Genomic DNA, 3,309 nt, shown 5'->3' on the forward strand with positions numbered 1-3,309 from the left:
GTCTACGATGTTTTTATTGGCGCTTTTCTTCGTATTTTTTAATAACATTTCTTTGCACCATTTACAAGTTTTTTTTTACAAATATTTTTTTTAATACTGTAATAGTAAAATTATTTTAGTAAAATTCTATATTGGATACGTTTTTTTATGAAGTTTAAGTAAAAAAAGTTCACTTTTTTATTATTAAAAATACATTTCATGAAAACACTCATTATAAAATGTTCACGTTGTTTAATTAAAAGTTCTTAATTATAATCTAATAGTTTTATAATTTTGTTACAAATTTCTAATAAAGATTATTTTAATTTTAACGGTAATTTGGTTTTCATTATAAACTCCGTCATGTTAAAGGCTTGAAAATCACTTTAAATCAATTTTAATATTAAAAAAAAAAAAAAGAGAAATCAACAGGAAAAAAATCTCGTGTGAAAACATTACGAGATACTTATTCCGTATAATTAATGAATGTATCTTTGTTTTACTATTACAGTATTAAAAAAATTATTTGTAAAAAGAACTTGTAAATGGTGCAAAAAAATGTTATTAAAAATACGAAGAAAAGCGCCAATAAAAACATATTAGACATTTTGGCCGATTTGGTCTTCCGTACAACGGAATCTTACATCGTTAAAACCGCAAGTAAACAATGAACCTTGCATCTGAAAGATAACCAAAAAGTCGATAAAATTGACACATAAACAGTAAAGAAAAAAAAAGATATTAATAAATGTGTAGTAATGTTTTATTTCAATATTCATAAACATTAACGTTGTCATTTAAAAAGAGTAAAAAAAATTTTTTTAAAAAGTCGATAAAAGTGAGATATTATTAATAAATGTGTAGTAATGTCTTTAAACAGTAAAACAATGTCGATAAAAAGTGTTGTTACTATGGCAACTAAAACATGTCCTTTGCGGCTGCGCGAGAAACGGGAGACATCATTGTTTTTGTAGGGTGTTCGGCAGGGAACTCTTACCGCGACCAGTACCGTTCTTTTTGCTTGATAAAAAGAAAACAGTTAATAAATACAAAAAAAAAAAAAAAAAAAAGCCCAAATAAGTTCAAATAAAGACTGTTTGAATAAGACATAAAAAAAAAGGTTTATTCCATACGGTTTTGGCCATCCGTAGATAAAAATATGTCTGACGTTATTTCCGTCAAATGGCTTTGTAAATAAAGGAAGGCCAATCTACACGATTACCTATTAATGAAATCTATAGTGTGAATAAATTATTCACTGAATAATCGCATTAAAATATAGAAAGTGAAGAAACATTCGTGAAAAAATAGGTGGCCCTGAAAAGGGCCGTTTTGAGATTTTGTCTTCTTTTTGAAGTAAAGTTTTTACTTGGCGCTGGTGTACTTAGTGACAGCTTTAGTTCCTTCAGAGACAGCATGTTTAGCCAACTCACCAGGGAGAAGGAGACGGACAGCGGTCTGGACCTCACGACTGCTAAGTGTTCTTTTCTTGCTGTAATGGGACAGACGACTAGCTTCATTAGCGATTCTTTCAAAAAGATCGTTAACAAAACTGTTCATAATAGACATGGCTTTGCTAGAAATTCCAGTGTCAGGATGAACTTGTTTCATTACTTTGTAAATGTAGATGGAATAACTTTCCTTCCTCTTCTTTTTCCTTTTCTTGCCATCACGGGCAGGTTTAGCCTTACCGGCTTTTTTAGCGCCTTTCGAGCTAACTTCGGGTTTAGGAGGCATTTTACTTTTTTCAGTAAATACACTCGCGCTCGAATGCTTTATATATTAGTAAAACCGGCTCCCAGAGAGCGCTGTGTTTGCTACATTTTCATTGGTTCATAAAGTAACACAAAAGAAATTTGAAAAATGAAAAGAGCGCTAAAATATCAGCAGGTGCTCGGACCGTTAATCCTAATGGCCACGGAAACAAATCATTGATTTTTCTTTCAAGTAAATTGTGCTTTTTTTAAATGATTTTTACCGATTTTTGAAAACGGGATTAATACATTTTCGTTTTTTAAATTTATATTGAAGGAATAACGCAACATTTAAAATTCTATAGACAATTAACTCGAAAGAAAGATCAATAAAGCAAATTTGATATTTTTTTTTTTATTAATTTTAATCAATTTCAATAATATTTTCGTACTCCAAAATACCAAAAAATAAAATGAAAACTTATCTTGAAATAAAAATAAAATTACTTTTCAGTGAATACCTCATCACTAACGACCAATCTATTGTTGTGTGAAATAATGTTTTAGTTTTCTTTATTCGTCTTAATATTCTGACAAAAGGAAAAAAATGTATAAATTAAATATTGTTAATCATTCAGTTATACGACGAGTCACATTGTGTTTACTGTAATGTATCGTGACTTTTGTAGGTCACAATGTCTGCGACAATATGTGTAACGTATTTATAGAATTTAAAAGCAAAAACAAAAGATGAATCGCTGTTACAAAGAAAACACCAACGAAAAATATATCAAACTCACACAAATATTATCTTATATTTTACCATTTATTAAAATTGAACATCGTAATGTGGTCAGTCAGGTTTTACTGATAAAAAGAAAAAATCTGAGAAACATTGTTTGCATAAAATGAATTAAAAAAAAAAAAATTGAAAACTAAACAAAAAACACTAAGCCAAAAATTAAATCAAATTCAACTAAATATAAACTTTTCCGAAATCTCGTATAATTTCTTCAATTGCTGCAGTACAAATTAGGGTTTTGTATTACTATACACAGATTCGAGAATGCTGTCAAAATAAAACAAATATATAACAAATAAATGTAATCAAATGCAAGATAAGTTACTTTTCTACCTTACTTGTGTGTGTGTGTATGTATATATATGTGTGTGTGTGTACATATGTGTTTATATGTGGGTATATATATATGTATGTACATATATATGTATATATATATGTATACACACAAATATACATATATGTATATATATATATGTATATATATACACATAAATAAATATACATGTATATATATATGTATATATATACACATAAATAAATATACATGTATATATATGTATATATATACACAAAAAAATAAATATACATGTATATATATATGTATACATATATGTATATATATATACACATATAAATAAATATACATATATGTATATATATGTATGTATATATATACACATAAATAAATATACATACATATATGTATATACATATATGTATATATATATACACATATAAATAAATATACATATATGTATATATATGTATGTATATATATACACATAAATAAATATACATACATATATGTATATATATATATGTATATATATACAC

General features: G+C 26.6%; 1 pseudogene across 1 annotated transcript; it reads right to left on the reverse strand.

Annotated features, from left to right (window-relative positions):
- Positions 1 to 259: 259 nt before the first annotated feature.
- LOC145303423 (histone H2B, gonadal pseudogene) lies at positions 260 to 2,845 on the reverse strand (annotated as a pseudogene). Its single transcript, XR_013873713.1, has one exon. The product of XR_013873713.1 is annotated as a histone H2B, gonadal pseudogene (transcript).
- Between the last annotated feature and the right edge of the window lie 464 nt (positions 2,846 to 3,309).

This window comes from Euprymna scolopes, chromosome 19 (genome assembly GCF_053919585.1).
Source record: "Euprymna scolopes isolate OS-2025 chromosome 19, ASM5391958v1, whole genome shotgun sequence".
Taxonomy (NCBI): Eukaryota; Metazoa; Mollusca; class Cephalopoda; order Sepiida; family Sepiolidae; genus Euprymna; species Euprymna scolopes.